This window comes from Ambystoma mexicanum, chromosome 6p, assembly GCF_040938575.1.
Source record: "Ambystoma mexicanum isolate Mex_15411 chromosome 6p, UKY_AmexF1_1, whole genome shotgun sequence".
Classification (NCBI taxonomy): Eukaryota; Metazoa; Chordata; class Amphibia; order Caudata; family Ambystomatidae; genus Ambystoma; species Ambystoma mexicanum.
The window spans coordinates 365,218,112-365,236,380 of record NC_090935.1 but is presented as its reverse complement, the minus strand read 5'-3'; the positions used below and the strand labels follow the sequence as shown (position 1 = coordinate 365,236,380).

At 47.1% G+C, this 18,269-nt stretch overlaps 1 protein-coding gene across 6 annotated transcripts in view; it reads right to left on the bottom strand.

The window, feature by feature from the left end:
- The window catches only part of NIPBL (NIPBL cohesin loading factor), a 2,053,700-nt gene that overhangs the window by 1,891,601 nt on the left and 143,830 nt on the right, over positions 1–18,269 (bottom strand). The window lies entirely within an intron of this gene.

The window sequence follows — 18,269 nt, the reverse complement described above, 5'->3', positions numbered from 1 at the left end:
GAACAAAGGAGAACTTGCCAATCGGCCAAGAATAGTGATGCACATTTACAACACCTGAAGCAGAGGAATGGATCACACAGGAATTGCCCGATCTGCGTCGTTCTCATCATATGCAATGCTGGTACTTATCTCTTGCAGCGCAACAAACTGGCATCGGCCTGAAAGGCATCTTATCGCCAAGGAATGAGCCCAAGCCACTGGACCGCGTCTGCCACCGGTGGCTCCTCGTTACTGTAGCCACTGCGGTTGGTTACTTAGTTTTCTAGGAATCTGTGGGAGGGAGTCAGTGCCGGTATGTTTAGGTTTCTAGCGTGGGAGTTGGTGGGCAACAGGGTGTTTGTTGGGGTTGGTTGGGTGTGCATACTTGTGGGTTCACTTGGGGGTGTAGAATCGGGCTGGTCGGCCCTTTATCATGGCCGGTCTCAACCCCTGTGGGTACTCCGACTCGGCGTCTTCATTTTCACACATTCACAGCCGGCTTCACTACAGGGGCAAAAGATCTCAGTGTTGACATGGAATACACGGGGTTCACCAATAAGAAAAAAAAATGGATTTATTAACAATTATAAGATTCACAGTGTTAATATTCTGTGTCTTCTAGAAACATTTATCCAAGGACACTAACCCTCCAACGCTGCCAGGCTGGTGGGTGCACAGGTACGGGTCCTCCTTCGCGACACTCTAGAGGGGTAACCACCTATATACACAGCTCATTGGAATTTAAGTTGTACAACAGGACGGACACTCAGAGGGCCGGTTCGTTCTTGCTGCTGGCTGGGGAGGTCCGGGGACTGAGAATCATCATAAGTATATGCGCTGCTAATACTGACATGCCCGAATTCTTTTGGAAATGTGACTCCCATCTGTATAAATATCCTCACTATGAAACAAAATAGGCAGGAGATTTTAATGTCGCACTCGCTAGATATGGACAGGTCCTCAAAGACTCAAACAACCCTTTGCAGGGCAGCACAGACCTGGCTAGACATAGCCAATCACCATGCACTACACAATGTTTGGCAGTCAATGCACCCGTATAGGAGAGCATATTCTTTCCATTCTGGGGTTCACGGTAGCTCTTCTAGAATAATTACGTGAAGGTGTCATCTGCACTCTGCTGCACAGGGTTGGTGCGATTACGATCCTTCCCGGCACCCTCTCCGATCACTTCTGGTTTGGGCTCATTGGAGACCCCCTTGCCCCCCACTCAGCCCTCTCCGACAGTTACGCTGGCGTTCCGGACCCGTGCGATTCAGGACACCTGTTTCCATGTGGGAATTCCTCAAGATATAGAAACCTTCTTTCAAACTAACGTGGGATCTGTCTCTGATAATGGGATAATATGGTAAGCCTTTAATGGATACATTAGGGGGTGCTGTACATCACAGGAGGGTGGCGTCCCAACAGCTCTGCGCACTTCTATGTCCTCCTTCGAATGTGAAATTAAAGATTGTGCGCCAAGAAGGGGCCAACGACTCCCCTGTGCTTCAATACGAACAAAGGGAGAAGAGAGCGGCAATGCATTCGTTCATGGAGAGGTTTCTTGGGGACCCCATTGCGCCCGCTACTTACGGGGAGGGAGATCGCCCTAGCTGTACACTGGCTTGGGCCATCAGGCGGGAGCATCAATTGGAGGACATAGCTGAAATAGACACCCCGCCGAGAGTCACAACTCGTGACACTGCAGCGATAAATGAGGGCTTTCGTGAATATTACGAGAGACTATACACCTCGAAATCATAGGCCAGGCGCGATGCCATCACGCAAAATCTAGACCAGGTGGCCCTGGGTTGACTGCACGCCGAAATTGGTGGTACCCTGAACGCGCCCCCTTCCGAAGAAGAAATCATAGCCGCGATCTGTTTTCCTCCGGGAGGGAAAGCCCCTGGAATGGCCGGTACTCCCATGGAATTATATAAAGAATCTAGGGATTGTGGGGTTTCCCATTTGCGTAGTATGTTTGATTCCTTGTTCTCTTCTGCGGTACTGCCTGAATCCACTAGAACTCTATTAGTAACGGTCCACCTGAAAGCAGGAAAAGACCCCAGTAAATTTCCTATCGCCCATTAAACAGAATAAAATCCTTGCTGACCGACGACTACCCACATGCCAGCGCTGTTCCTCCCAGGCCAGATTCATACCAGACAGGTCCACTCAAAATAGTCTTAGACACCTATTTATGCTGATGCATAATATGAACACGAAAATTCCCATGGCCATAGCTGCACTAGATGTCAAGAAGGCTTTTGATTCTATAGAATGGCCCTTCCTGTTCGAAGTCCTTCGCAGATCCGGATTACGCCTGGAGTATCTGCAATGGATCAGACTGCTTTATACAGCCCCTACGGCGGCAATATACACCAACCGCCTGCAGTCGGAATGCATCTTTCCAACCCCGTTTGGTTTGGCCGTGGAACCGGTCACCTGTTTCCTCCGTGAATACCATGCACATCGCGGTATCTGGATACATTCAAATGTCTCCTTAGTCTCCCTCTACGCGCACAACATGTCCCTTTATATTAAGCATCCACGCGATAACCTGCAATGAGTAGTGCAAGCAATTATGCACTTTGGTGACCTATCGGGTCTCAGGATAAATTGGTTGAAGTCTGAATTAATGCCTTTGACACCGGGAGTGACCTAGTGACATATCCTGGGACTTGAGGTGGTGTCCGCATGGGTACGGTATTTGGGGGTTCAGGTGTCGCTATCCTCTGGCACCCTTTACAATGAGAACTATTTGAAAACCCTAGAACATCTGGAAGGCAAGGTTGAGGGGTGGATCCGTCTCCCGCTGTCCCAAGCTGCCAGGATCTAGTTGGCCAAAATGGTTCTCCTCCCTAAATTATTATACATTTTCAACAACATTCCCACCCGGACCCCTGCTGGATTTTGGTCTAGGCTTCGGTCGCTACTGATTCGCTTGGTGTGCGCTGTCAGACAGGCCATAGTCTCATACGGCTCTCTGTGCTTACCATTTGCAGAGGGTGGACTGGGGTATCCGGTAAAGTACCACTATTTGCGGGCCGCCCAGATACAGTACTCAATATGGTGGTGGTCCTTATTACAACAGAGAAGGCAATGTTGTCCCTGTAGATCCTGAGGGGAATTGTAGGGGGGCCCAGCCGACACCTCAGGCGTAGATACACCCGGTGGAAATTACTTGCAAAGCCTGGGAATACATGGGGCGCATGACTGACAGTTATCCATCACTCTCCCGATCTCCCAGTGTACGCGGTGAGGTGCTTCCTGATCACGCAGGAGGTGGGCGGGGGGGTCTTCTGAAAAACCGATTACACCTGGAAAATTTTAAATTCCTACATCAGGTACATTACTCACCAGCAAGATAACACCGTTTTTACCTGGATAGATCCTCTTCATGCTATACGCAGGCCTCCAGATACGGTGCGTACCAGGCCTTTTTACGCATGAAAATCTTGGAAATACGACCGCTTTATTATTTTCTTGTGTACATTTAAAACACAAGTTTAGAGCACAGGGGAGTGCAAAGGTCAGGTTACTTGAGACAAACCAGAACACCTCTTGATTTTTATATACATGGATCTTATTGCAAGCCATGCCAAGGATAAAAGCCTCTGAAACAGAATGTATTTCTCTGAAGCCTTTCAAAAAAAGAAACTGCACATTGTGATTAAAGGAATGATTTATTTCAATTCAGCGTCTGCTCATGGAGCAAACAGCACGGTGCATATTTATTTTGCTAGCATTTTAGAATTTTATAATTAATAAAATGGAAAACAAAGTTGCAATTGAGAATTAACAAATGATGCTCCTTTTCCAGTGTAAGCAAAGCAGTATTTCACAATTTTATTTTACAGAGTTCCTGTGCTGTGTGCATAATCATGCAGAGGTAGATTTTTACACTTAATGTACACTTTAGTTATAAAAACAGTGTATAAAATGACTATTCATGGTATAGTTTACATCCATTCAAACTTGCAGTTAAAGGGGTATACTACTGTAAATGGTCAGTGGCAGCAGAGTCTTTGCTCAAGGGTGAGTGATTGTCATTACACCAATCACAGCTGTTCTAACCTCTCAAATCTTCAAGGCTACAATTAATACATCCAAAACCTGAATCTCCAGGAAGTGCAAGCGCTGTACAAAAACAAAAGAAAGTTACAAATGTAACTGAAATAAACTCAGCAAAACCTGTTGCTGTGATAATCCAGGTAGGAATTTAACTTTATGTAGCGCTTCATACATGGTTCGACCAACATAGACATTGTGATTATTATATCTAAGTCGAAACTCAGGTTAACTGACCTCTGAAGGATGTGAGCCAATAAGATAGCTCAGCCGGTTGAGCACTCGTTGCTGCGATCTGTACCCGATCGGTAGGTTGCAGGTTCGAATCCCGGCAAGGCCAGCTCAGTCTTTCATCCTTTCGAGGTCGATAAAGGAGTACGGACTTCGGTACGGTGATAATTGTGATATATATGTTCTATGTACAGTGCTTTGCCAAATGCACTATATAAATAACCATTTTACCATGTGATTAGAGATAGAATTTAGCATGGAGTCCCTGCCTCCCTGCACTTTTGTACATAACATTGGCATACCATTCGGTAGTAATAGCTCCAGGAAATTAAGACTCATTAAACATCAAAAGACAATTCTGCTATCGAACCTCAAAACACAAAATGCAATTCATGTTTGCTTTACTATGTAATTGGCTAGGTTTTTGGGTTTTCAACATTTCAATACATACAGGAGAGATCAAATGGCCAGATGTTAGAGGAATAATGAAAGGTGTTTTCTGTCACAATGCAGAAAGCCGCTGCATAGTAATGATTTCCATACAGTTTTTGCACACGTTGGCTGGATGTCACATACATTTTACTCTTGCAAAGGAGAAACGTCATTTTTACTCTCTTAAAATCATTTACTCTCAAAATTTAAAAATAGGGAGTAAAATACCCCCACCTCAAAATTTTATCTGGAGCACTAACTATATATGCTACAAGGAAGGAGCCGACTATTTTCATCTGGTTTGGGCATCCCCCTGTAGTGGAGGTGGAAAAAGCAATAGTCAAAATGTTAACTACCCCGCAGGAGTACTCACCCGAGTTGTGGCTACTGGCCCTGATAGAGGATGACCCCCGGGCTGAAAGGAGGTTTCTTGGCATGGCATCAGTGGTGGTCAGATTGCTCATTGCCAGAACCTGGGGTAAACAGTGTGCCCCCCCCAGCTTCGGGCCTGGCTGAATTGCATGAACAAGTGCGAACTGAGAGAAACTACGCATGCAATGTCATTACCAGCTAATACCATACCTACTATTGGGCCTCCCTCAGATCCTATAGGTCTAAGAACATTGTGGACAAGGTCTGCCCATGAATTAACTTGTACCGTCAGATCTAACAGTTCACTAGCTATGGTTAATTTCTGAACATTCTAAACAAATATATCATGCGCCTCATCGTGACCGATCCATTGTCATAGCAAAATGTTGGTGATAGTGCTGAACATATATATGCAACTTTAGTAAAAGCTCACAGAATGCACGGTTTGGGTTATTGTGTGGGATAGGGAAGGTGGTCATGCCTTGTGGCCCTGCGGTGGTAGTTTTACTTCCTTTTTTTAACTAATAAAAACATGCTTAAAATAAATGAAACTCACCGGACAGAAAACACAACATTAAGCAGTGCAATGTGTTCCCACTTAAGAACATATTGACAGAAAACAAATGAGCAGTGCAATGCGCTTGGGTATGCAAGGACTTTGACGATTCACATGATGTCGTCACTTCCCCCCTTCACTGTAAGAAGCCTTCCCTGCGAGGCTAGGGTGGTGAGCCTGCTAGCAACATGTCGCCTAGTGGTGGCATAAGCGGGACCTGAGGGAGAGACACCCCTCTTGGGGATAGGGACTCCCGTTCCGTGAAGGAAATCCCTAATCCTCTTTCCTATGAGACCCTCACTGTCCCAAGAAGTCAAACCTGAAGAAACTGTAAGATATGAATGCATTACTTACCGTAAAAGCATTTCTGATGGTTGTATCTGCTTAGATTCACATGCTGTGCATAGTCTGACATCCAGTGGTCACTGCAGAGTATTGCATTTTGTTTTTCGTAGTCGAAAAGGGGACGTCGACAAGGCGTGTCTAACACTCTCCCTATAGTGACGTGCTTTGTACCCACAATCCCTCACGCGTCGAGGTCCCTCCGTTTGTATTTTTTCTGCCCTGAGGGAGCCTACTATACGTGAGTGAGTACAGAAAGAGAGATGTAGAAAGGTGTCCATGTTCCTTCCATCCGAGCGGGGAGGAAGGGTGGGCGCATGTGAATCTAAGCAGATACAACCATCAGAAATGCTTTTACGGTATGTAATGCATTGTCTTCTGATGTTTGTTAATCTGCTTAGAATCACATGCTGTGCATAGACTAGCGAGCAGTACCCGGAGTTGGCGGTGGGTTATGAGAAGGAACAGTAGAGAAAAGATGTCTTGATACTGCCTGTCCCACCTGGGAGTCAGATCTAGAGTGTGCATCTAGACAGTAGTGTTTTGTAAAGGTGTGCACAGAACTCCAGGTTGCCGCTTTGCAGATGGACTCAAGGGGAACATTTGCAATGAATGCTATGGATGCCTCAGTGCCTCGAGTAGAATGTGCTCTTGGCTTGAAGGGTAGTTCTCTCTTAGCAAGAGTGTAACAGAGAGTGATGCATTGAACAATCCATCCAGATATAGTGGATTTTGAAACTGCATCTCCTTCTCTTCCTGCTGCCACCGAGACAAAGAACTGATTAGTCTTTCTCAGTGGTTCGGTTCTTTCCATGTAGAACATGACAGCTCTGCACACAAGTGTATGCAGACTTTTTTCTCCCGAATTGGAAGGGTTTTGAAAGAACGTTGGTAGTTCTATTGACTCTTTACATGGAATTTTGAGATGAATTTCGGTGCAAACCTTGGGTGTGTGCGTAGAACCACTTTATCTTTGTGAACTGCTACGAAGGGGTCTAAAACAGAAAGAGCCTGTAGTTCACTTACTCTCCTAATGGAGGTGATAGCTATTAGGAAAGCGGTCTTAAGAGTGAGGTCTTTAAGAGTTGCTTTGTGCATGGGTTCAAAGGGTGAGCCCATGAGTCTGGTAAGTACCACATTCAGGACCTAGTCGGGAGCTGGGTTTGCTATCGGAGGGTGTATTCTCTTTACTCCCTCCATGAAGGCTTTGATAACGGACTTTCCACCACGACACTAAGTTGGGAAGTGGTGTATGCAGAAAGTGCCGCTAGGTGGACTTTAATGGAACTGAACACTGGACCTGAGTCCAGTAAATGGGTCAGGTACAGGACAATGTGCGTGGGGGAGCAGTCAATTGGGTCGATGCTTCTTCCTCTACACCAGATGACAAATCTCTTCCATTTGCTAGAAAAACAGTGACGAGTGTTAGGCTTTCTAGCCTCCCTGAGGAGGTCCATGCATCTCTGCGGGAGTTGTAAGTGTCCAAATTCTATGATCTCAGGAGCCAGGCTGCTAAATTCATGGTCTGAGGGCATGGATGCAGTGTCCTGCCCTTGTCCTGTGACAGCATAGTGTGCAGGCAGGGAAGTTTCACTGGGGGAGATAGAGACCTCTCCATCAAGTGAGCGAACCATGGCTGCTGGGCCCACATAGGGGCCACTAGTATCATGGTAACTTGTTCCTGGTGCATCTTGTGCACAATCTTATTGAGAAATGGAGTCGGGGGAAAGGCGTAAGCAAATTTCCCTGACCATGGAAAGGATAGACCGTTCCCCCTTGGATTGGTTCTGGGGGTACCTGGAGGCGTAATCTTGGCATTGTGAGTTCTCCAGAGTTGCGAACAGGTCAATTTCTGGGAATCCCCATTGTGTGAAGACATTGAAGACGAAGTCTTCGTATAATTGCCATTCGTACTCTGAGGGCAGAGGGAAGTCTCTGCTGAGTTCGTCTGCTAGCAGATTGAGTTCCCCTGGTACATGTTGCGACAGTAGGAACATGTGTTTGAGAGCCCACTTCCAGATATTCTGGGGCAGCTTGGACAGTCCTGGAGAGTGGGTGCCCCCTTGCTTGTTGAGGTAGTACATGGCTGTGGTGCTGTCCGTAAGGACCATCACTGTCTTCCCTTGTAGGTGTTCCTGGAAGGCTTTTAGTGCCTTGAACACGGCCAGTAGCTCCAGTAGGTTTATGTGCTTGGATGCTACGCTCGGTGTCCACACTCCGTGAGCAGTCTGATGGGATAGGTGAGCCCCCCATTCTGTGAGGGATGGGTCTGTGGTTAGAGTGGCTTCCACTGCGGGTGTGGCAAAGGGTTTCCCTCTTACCAGGTTTTCCTTTGTCCACCACCGTAGCGAGAGAACCAAGGCCTGCGAGACCACCACTAGATCGTCCCATTGTCCGCTGGCCTGACACCACTGGCTGTTGAGCCACTCTTGCATTGGGCGCAGGCGCGCGTGAGGTACCAAATAAATACATGACGTCATCATTCCTAGCAAGCGCATCGCTTTGCGCACCGTCACCTCCCGACCTGCCACATATTGGGGGATCTGAAACAGCATGTTTTGGACCCTCTCGTTGGAGGGGAAGACGAGGCCGTCCTTTGTTCGAATTAGAGCCCCTGGGAATTGTTTGACTTGGCTGGGGTCTAGGCTGGACTTCTTCTCGTTGATGGAGAAGCCCAGTTGGAACAAAAGGTCTACAGTCTTTTGGGTGTTTGAGAAGCATGTCTCGTAAGAATCCCCTGTTATGAGCCAGTCGTCGAGGTAAGGGTATACTGGGATGGATAACCTGCGCAGGTGGGCCGCTGCCACTGCCAGTACTTTCGTGAATACCCTTTGTGCAGATGCTATGCCGAAGGGTAGCACTCTGAACTGGTAGTGTTTGCCCTCTATCATGAACCTGAGGTATTTTCTGTGCGCTGGCAACATTAAAATATGAAAGTATGCATCTTTCATGTCCAGTGTTGTTATGTAATCTCCCTGTGATAGCAGTGGGATCACTTCCTGTAAGGTCACCATACGAAACTTTTGGGGTTTGACAAACTTGTTCGCTGGGCGCAGATCTAATACAGGGCGCATGGTTAGATCCTTTTTGGGTACAAGTAAGTACACTGAATAAATACCTTCCGTTACCTGAGATAGAGCCACAACCTCTAAAGCTCCTTTTTCCAGTAGCTGTTCCACTTCTTGGAGAAGGATGGCGAGGTGTTCTGGTGTCATGCGTCGTCCCCTCGGGGGTCTGTATGTTGGGGAACTGTTGAACTCTATACAGTAGCCGCGGGCTACAGTGGATAGTACCCAGCGGTCTGACGTTATTCCCTCCCATGCTGGAAGAAAGGATGTTAACCGCCCCCCCCGACCGGCGATGCATGGGAGGGGACCCGAATCTTCGCGTCACTTGGGAGCCTCTAGGGGTAGAACCCAGGCCTCTCCCTTTGCCACGGCATTGACCTCTCTGATTGTACTGGCCACTATTACTTTGGTAGTTGTTGGCAGAATATTGAAGTTGTTGATTCTGTTGCTGGCGTTGGTCACGAAAAGAACGCTTGATGCCAAATTCCCGCCTGTTAGGGGGCTTTGAGATTTAATCCAAGGTCTTTATGATATCGAATTCTTTTTTCGCATTTTCCAGTGTGTCGTCCACTGCCTTTCCAAAGAGGTTCGACTCCTCAATAGGCTTGTTAATGAGCGCCGCTTGAGTTTCCGCCTTAAACCCGGAATTGCAAAGCCAGACATGGCGCTTCAGCAGAATTCCCTGTACCAAAGAGCGGCCAGCTGTTTCCGCTGCATCGAGGGTATTCTTAACGATGCATTGGTTGACCAGAGACCCCACATTAACTGTAGCCAGCAATCTAGTTTTTAGAGGTTCAGGGACTTCCTCGATGTCCTGCTTAAGCTTTCCCCATTGCGCATCAGCGTAGCTTGCGAGAAATGTGTTATTATTGGCAATTCTAGTTGAGAACGCTGCCGAGGTGGTCATTCTTTTGGCTAGGGCATAAAGCTTTTTCCCCTCTTTATCTGGGGGTGCCTAGCTGGTAGACAGTGGAACCCCAGCCCTTTTCCTAGTGTTAGTCACCACTAAGGAGTCCGGGATTGAGTGACCCTTAATATATAGTGGGTCTGATTGAGAGGGTGAGAACAATTTTTCGATTCTTGGATTAACCCCTCTTACTAGTGCAGGGGTGGCCAGTGAAGGGTTGATTTGTCTCTTAACAGAGGCGAGTATTGGAATTGTTTGGCTGGTGGGGGGGTGGGTTTTCTTTGATAATCCTTTCCACAAAGTCAGTGTCTGGGGTGACCTCCCCAGTTTCGACCTCAAAATGTGCTGCTGCTTTCCTCAGCAGCGCATTAAAGGTGGGCTGGTCGTCAACAGGCGAAGGGTCCCTGACTGGTGTGGTCTGAGGAGACCTGATGTCTATAATGTCTGGCTCTGTAGACCCGGATGGTGACTGCCAGGGATTTGGGTCTCCCTCACCTGGGTCTTCTTCGTACCCTACCTCACTCAGTTAGTGTCCTCATGGAAGCCTTCTCCCTCTTGTTGGTTTTCATCATTAATGAACTCCTCCTGGAAGTGAGTGTCCTCTTCAGTGAGGTCGTAAGAGTTCATATCCTCCTGAAAGGGGTTATAGAACAACTTCGGTTATTTAGCCCTTGGACTTTCTAGGAGTACCTCCCTAGGTCTTTTAGGTGTCCTATTTTCTGGAATGGCCGTGAATCTGTCTAACTTGTCCATACAGGACTGGAACTTCTCTAAGGTCCACTGAGGTAGGCCAGAGCGGTCTGGGAGTGAAAAAGGAGTCTCTTCTCCTTGTATTCGCCTAGATCTGTCCCATAGCGAAGATAAGGTGCCTTCGCCTTCTGAGAAGTGTTGTGGCAGGCTTGGGCTTTCCGTCGACGGTGGGAGCTGTCCCAGCCTACTTTCCGGCGCCTTCGGCGTTTCTTTGGCCTTGTGCGCGGTCTTCGGCGTGTCACTCGACGTCCGTCTCTGGCCGTCCTTAGAAGATATACGCACGAGGCTTTCGGCGATCATTCTGTCTGCCGAGGGATCGCTCGCGGTCGCACTAGGTACCGTCGAGTCTTTACTGGCAATTTGCGCGCTAGGTACCGTCGAGTCTTTACTGGCAACGTGCCCACTCTTACGAGGTGCGTCGCCGCCTGAGGGTTTGGGGTTAGCGCCCTTATTTCCCCGAGTGCCCGGTCGCCTGTCGCGGGAGCGGGGAGGGCTGGCGACCCTTGCGGTCGGCAGAAGACGCCGGTGGGCCCGGCGCCTCCGTTGGCGCTCTGGCTGCCTTCATCTTTGACAAATGCGTGCTGTGGGGTATGTGTTTTTGAGATTTCTTGTGTGCGTCTTTGTCGCCAGGGCGTGAGCCGGGCTTGTCGGGGACGGACAAAGAGGAGCGTGAACGCTCCCTCGAGAGGTCTACAACCTCCGTTACGGAGGCCGTGTCATCACTGTCCTCATCGCATTCAGCGGCGGCGGGCGAGGAATCTGACCTAGACATGGCGTAGGCCGCCCACCTTTTGACCCTACGGTCCTTTATCGTTTTGGCGTAACTTACAGGCCGCACAGCCGTCCTCCTTGTGATCAAGGGGCAAGCAGCGGTTGCACTGTTTGTGCTTGTCCTTCCAGGTATATTTGCCTTTGCAAAGTGGGCAAAACCTAAAGGGCGTCCTCTCCATCGAAAGAGAGGGAGGGGAAAGAGAAAGGCATTCTCGGAGAGAAAAGAAAAGACCACACAACCCCACTCTCCCTACTGTGTAAGGCTGGCGAGGCCAGGCCATGTGTTCGGCGACACCGAAGGATCTCCTCCGCTCGCCCTTCCGTCGAAGATCTTGCTTGGCGGAGAAACAGCTTGCAGCTTCGTCGAGGGAGGCATCTATATGTTAGATATTAATAATAATAAATGACCAAGGGTCGAAGAAATGATTACGCAATGTCTCTCGAGCTCCGTATAGAGGCGATCAATAACTGGGTGGAAAAAAACAATCGAAGGGACCTCGACGCGTGAGGGATTGTGGGTTCAACGCAAGTCACTATAGGGATAGTGTTACAAACACGCCTTGTCGACGTCCCCTTTTCGACTACGAAAAACAAAATGCAATACTCCGCAGTGACCACTGGATGTCGGACTATGCACAGCATGTGATTCTAAGCATATTAGCAAACATCAGAACTTCTTTTACTCAACCAAGAGCTGAAACCACTGAGAAGAGGAAGAGTAAAAGAGACATGAAGAATGGCAATAGGTTGGAACCCAATAGTAATGAGAACTATTCCTTCCGTGAAGATAGCCAGAACTGGGAAGTGTTGGCCCCAACGAGGCAAACAAAGCAAAGACTGATCTTCCTCTGTGGACGACCCAGCAATAGAGGATAAAAACCGAGGAAGGACTTTCTTAAAAGGTAGAAGCCAGCGCCGAGCCTGCACCGTCTGGGAAACACAAACCTAGGTAAGTAAGCCCAATCACTTGAAACTTAGAAGAATTTGGATGGTGGCATGACCTCAGGGAGGTGGACTGTGTGCTCCCTGATGCAAATCCTCAACGACCCTACCTAAAGTCTCCTCCCAGGTGGCCAAGGGAAGGCAGCAGCTAGCTGATCCTGACCGTTGGGCTGGTATTAGCCAGGAAGATCCCCTGGGAGGAGAAGGGCCCCAGGGAGGAGAGGAGAACTCTGTTCTGAGAGGAACGGTGGTCCTACCAAATATGTAATGGGGCTTGCTGTCACAGGGAAGTTTCTTTCCCAAAGACAAGTACTTTGATGTTGAGGAAAAATGTCAATCCATCATTTATAGGAAATAAGAGCTACTCCAATAAAACCATCCAGAGACATGACGGTGAAGGTCCCTTCAATACATAGGGGAATAGTAAAAACAAATCTATTATTAACATCTTAGAATCTGAAAAACTTAAATCTGTTGTGAATCAGAACTACTCATTAAGTCCTTATAACACTCTTGTAGAAGATATAATTATGGATAAAAATGAGAAGAACAAGTTAAGTAACTGGTAACGTTCTTTCAACTGGATGTTCCTCCAACGTATTCCACATCTTTGACATGTAATGTCCACAGCTGTGCACTTCGGAAACTTTTTTGGCAGAGAGTGTCATTTGTCGATGGCGTCGAGTCAATGTCCCTCAAAGGCCTCCGTCGAGAGCAACGTCACAGGATGTTAGAAAAAGGACGCATGGCGCCAGTAGCCTCAGTTTAAGATTTTTCCCTCAGAACGTGTGGCACCAATCTCATGCCTGCTTGACTGCACTTAGCCTTGCGGAAACAGAAGCTGCAAATCGCAATTTTCCAGAGGGGCAGGCTGGGAGGGTGATGTGGAATACGTTGGATGAACATCCAGTCGAAAGAATGTTACTGTTAGGCAGAAACCTGTGCAGTTCCCTTAGGGATGACTGCAAAAGGCTTAAGACCACAGGTGTTGGCAGTAAACCCAATTGGTAGCAGTCTGTACCACACAGATTTACCTGGTAGCTGTGGCGGAGCAACCAGACTTCTCTCAAGAAGAGTTAGACAGTATATAGAGTATATAAGATAGGTACCAAAAAACAGGAGCACAAGCAAACACTGACCAGAGCTTGGGTATAAAAGTGTATACTTAGTTATTTAAAAACACACTTTGTAAAATACACTAACACTAATATGGCAAGCAAGTTCAAAACATTAAGTCACTATTAATATATATACACATCCCTGATCACTTATTGAACAAGTCTTAGTTAAAACACCACTTATTTTCAGACAGAGGTGAGCGCTTAACCTAAAATGGCACTCCAATAAGTTATTTAAAAAGGGACGGAAAAAGGCAGAATTAGGAACATACACAATACCAACACTTTAGGAGAACCAGAGCAAGGCAGAATCTACTGAGGAGCAAGAAAGTCATAGGCCAGGCCCACCCTTGAAGAGAGCAAGGCGGAATGTGTCCAAGATCACACAGTTGAATAGTACTTTTAAAGAGTCGTTCTAAAGAGTTCAAAAAGGGTTGGCTCAAGTCAGGAAAAGTTAGTTAGTAGGTCCCAAGTCACCCCAGGATAAGTCAAGAATTTATGGGACGCCTTGAACAGTCTGTTGCAAGGGAGACCAGGTGGGACTCAGTACCTGAAATGGTGAGAAAGCTCCAGCAGGGGCAGTTGTTCCTGGCAGCGGGTGCAAGTTGGTGCTTCGGCCAGGGGAAGAGGAGATCTCGACATGGAGGAAAGCTGGAGGTCGTTGCACTGCCAAGGAAGAAACCAGCCGTGGAGTTTCCCGGTTAAAAAGGTACTACCCTTTTATTCGCGGTAGTGGTGAAGCGTGGCTGTCCGGCCGCCGGGGTGCTTGGCACGGGCGATTCGACCACGAGACGATCCAGGAAGGCGAAAAAGAGGGCGAACTGGTTATCCCCACCAGCTCAGAGGAAGAAGACTCTCTGGGATTAAGATCCGTCGTTGGGAAGTGGTGAGACGGTTCAGCAGGGCTCCACTGGTGGCGTCGTTGTTGCAGGTCGGCTCAGCTTCTCCCTCTTCGGAATCTTTGGTCCTGTGGCGACTTCTCTAGTTCCAGTCCCCAAAGCCCTGCTTTTATGCAGAAAACCCCCATTTATCAGTCCTAGCTGTCACTCGAAAATGCTAATTGGTGAGCCGGGCGGCTCACCACTGGGCCAATCACACAAGAGTGACTTGAGTTGCCGAGGCAACTCAGTCCAGGGTGCATAAACCCCCCTCCCACACATCCTGTAGACCCAGACAGAGTGGCACCACTTTTGGAGGCTTCTGTGGAGAAGCCCGCCAAAAAGTGGAAAAGGGCTCGACTTGGGTTGGAGTTGCAGAGGCGAACACAAACGCCATTTTAAAGGATAGTTCCGGGACTTTTTTTTTTTATTGTCCCTACAGTTCGGCCATGTGTTTTTAAGCATAAATCGGTAGATCGTAGAAAACTTTCCTATGGACCTTACCCGACTTTTCGCCCATTATCGCACTCGAAATCAGCCTCCATTTTGTGATAATCCTATCATTTCGGCCCATCGACCTGGCTCACCTGCCTTTGCGGCACTAAATCAAATCCCCCGCCCCTGAAACAGACTTTATCAAAACATTCATATTCCCCGCCTCTATCCGTGACGTGACTGTGCTGCGTAGGCAAACGCGCCCAGGCGTCTTCTACGCAACTCCACACAGAACCCGGAAACCAACACAGATCAGCTCACAACACAGCGCGCCACAATTCGGACTATGAAACTGTACTTTTAAATCAAACCGCAAGATTGTAAATGTGGTAAAGTACATTTATTTGACATCAAATGTTTAGAGAATATTCAGCGATTTGCATTTTTATTTGCTCACGTTCCAAAAAGTTCGTTTTGAGGCACGCGATGTTCCTTTGCTGTACACAGGGTCTTAGATCATCTCACAATACAGCGCCACAATTCGGAATGTGAAACTGTGGTTTAAAAGCAAACGGCAAGATTGTACATTTGGCAAAGTACATTTATTGGACATCAAATGTTTAGACAATATTCAGCGATTTGCATTTTTCTTTGCTCTCGATCCAAAATAGTTCGTCTTGAGGGAAGCGATGTTCGTGTGCAGTACACAGGGTGTTGGTTTACGATAAAAATAAGCTCTTCGGTCGCACTGATAATCGCATGGCTGTTCCAACAACGAGGCACTAGGCCACCACAACGGTATGTATGTTGCACGTAAGGGCATACTTGTACTTGGCGATCGTCCCATAAAATGGTCAGGGTGGTAACGTTGTTCACTCGGAGAAGCAACTGGCGGTTAAAGAAACCGTCCGCCGGTGTCTGGTACTCGTGACACAGACAATAATGCAGGATGTACCTGTTTTAAAAACATAAAAAATGAAATTAGTCTCACCATCAGATCTTTATTAAAATTATTAATTTCATAGCTAGGACAGCGCTACTGTGTGTACACAAGTGTTTGAAGGCGTGGCGAGGCAGGGGGGGCGGAAGTGGAGTACAAGGTAAGTAGCATAAAATAATAAATACATAGGGCTAGCTGGTGACAAGTGCAAGGTAAGTGCAGAACAAGTGCTGGGAAGGGGGGGCTGTAGGATACTGAGACAGTCCCCCAGTGCAGGGGTTGACAGTGAGGCAGTGCAGGTTTTGAGGTGCTTTCGTAAAAGATAGATAGTGCGCGGTACAAAACAATATGCCACATGGATCGAACAAGTACAACTTAACCCGTCTTCAAAGCCACTGTATAGTAATTAAATTGCGGTATAAACTCATCAAAAGTTACTTACATTATATTTGCATTTTCCATTGTGTCTGTGTTTAGGGCATCCCCGAAATACCACTCCTTCTATGCCGACGTTACTTCTTCTAATGAACGTGGCTATCGTTTCTGAAATTTTATTCATTATCGTTTCTTACGTTATTCCACCACACCGCCAAAAAGAAGTCTTTCGGGATGGTCCCGGCCTGTCAAGGTCAAATAACAATAGAACCTTATACTGAGTCGTGGGCCATTCCGGCACCCGAGCAAAACATCAAAGCAGCTGACCTTCACTTTGAACGAGCGAGCACACATTCCTAGTTAGCTACAGCAATCACTTTCAATTACACACATTACATAGATACACATATTCAATGGGCCTGCGACATGAGGAGACTCGAGAGAACAGACAATCAAATTACAATCATTTAAACCGTGATGTGTATTTCTCAATGAGCTCTGCTTTAGGTGGACATGGAACAGAGGCAATGTTGGGTGGCAATGCAGTTGTCCCCTGCATAGGTTCGTTCACCACTCCATGTATGTGCCTATCGAGGACATCTACGATAAGTCTCTCAATAAACTCATATTGCATATCCTCAAACACTGGTTTGATCACCCATTGTTTACTTCTTTTAGTGAAGGCCTTATTGTAGCGAAGCGTCCCTAAAGTTCCGGTCGTCCTACTTTGTTGACGGCCAACATTATGGTTATGTGCCAAGACCGCTAGAAGAGTCCGATTTATCATGCCCTCCATGCCAAAATGCAATCGTTTTGGCCTGTACTTTAGTCACATATTGTGGAACACCTCCAAATCTCCTGTGTGGCAGAATTCCGTGAGTCCCCTCAAATCTCTTGTTATAGTTTTATCAAATACAATCTTTTCAATGGCTTTGTGAGTGGGTGACGAAGGAATCAACCACTTCTTCCGTGCCTCCTCTGTGGACAAATGGCCATGTTCACAATTGTGGAAATGTTGGTTTGTCGACCAGCGGTGAACGCTGGTACAGTGCAGCATTACTGACCGCCATTTTTCCAGTAGAATTTCCAACGACTCTTCACATGTTTTTGAGCTCCACCAAAGATGGTTGCTGATTGACTTGGACCACTGTGAAATACCTTGCATATCTTTTTTTTTACCTGCAGCCGACATTTTTTTATTGATTGTTTTTGCAAGATGCCATACGTCAAATTGGTGATTTATATTTTTGTACTCTTCTCTCATTGTCTTGGCAATTGAAACGTGTCTGTCCGTGGCTATCAGGTCGATCACCATTCCCCGCGATTGTAGTTCTTGCAATGATGCTACAAAGCCAACTTTCTCCATGGCCACTGGGGATGTACTTTGTGACACCTGCACGACCACCGAACTCACAATTTTCTTACTTTCCATATCCTGAAAGTGGTAGGTGCAGTACTTGGCTGAAAATCCTGGGCTGTCGCACTGTCCATCACTGGCTAGCCTGAACCGTTTGCCCGCGAATGTACTTTCAATAGACATTTTTTCCATTCTCCAAGCTTCGCTAATGGCTGGAAATAGATAATCGGTTTGGTATTTGTAGAACTGAGTTTTCGCAATTAAATGGATTCCCACAAACTGAAAGAAATACTCTAACTTTTTAAAACTTGAACCACTAAAAAGTTCGCCCGCTGCACAAAGTAGATTGCCTGCTGGCAGTTGCCCCAGCATGGGTTGTGCAGACCATGAGAACGGATGATATTGTGTACAGGTGGCATGTATTTTAAGGTTAGTGCCTCGAATTGCACGAGTCACATTAATCAATGGCTCCCCACATACTTCCCCACCAACCCAATGCCCACATTGCATCATCATAATAATATCCATCAAACAACTATCGAATACAATGAATTTGGCCTCTTTCCTTATACTGTCACTCTGCATCCCAGCTGGTTCGGCCTGTAACGTTGAGGACATGTCACTCACATGAAAGGTACAATCTCTGATATCGTCTTCCGCTATGTTCAGTGATATTGATGGTGTTTCATTGTCGTCCATTTCATTCTCTTCCATTGCAACATCTATTCCTTCTCCAGCGATGGGA